Source organism: Sinocyclocheilus anshuiensis, unplaced genomic scaffold, assembly GCF_001515605.1.
Source record: "Sinocyclocheilus anshuiensis isolate Anshui unplaced genomic scaffold, SAMN03320099.WGS_v1.1 scaffold1047, whole genome shotgun sequence".
NCBI classification, from domain to species: domain Eukaryota; kingdom Metazoa; phylum Chordata; class Actinopteri; order Cypriniformes; family Cyprinidae; genus Sinocyclocheilus; species Sinocyclocheilus anshuiensis.
The window spans coordinates 260,651-261,065 of NW_015542400.1; positions in this window are offsets into that span (position 1 = coordinate 260,651).

The window sequence follows — 415 nt, forward strand, 5'->3', positions numbered from 1 at the left end:
TCCCCCTTCCTGTAAGCATCTTCTTTGGCCTGACGGAGCTGTCTGAGTTTTGCAGTGAGCCATGGTTTGTCATTGTTGTAAGTTAAATGAGTCCTGGTAGGAATGCACATGTCTTCACAGAAACTGATATAAGATGTTACAGTCTCTGTGAGCTCGTCCAGATTGGTGGCAGCAGCTTCAAAAACACTCCAATCAATGATGTCAAAACAAGCTTGTAAATCCTGCTCTGCTTCTTTAGTCCATCTTTTTACAGTCCTTAATACAGGTTTAGCTGATTTCAGTTCCTGCCTGTAGGTCGGTATAAGATGAACCAAACAGTGATCAGAGAGCCCCAAAGCTGTCCGTGGAACAGAGTGATATGCATTCTTTATTGTGGTGTAACAGTGATCCAATATATTACTGTCTCTGGTGGGAA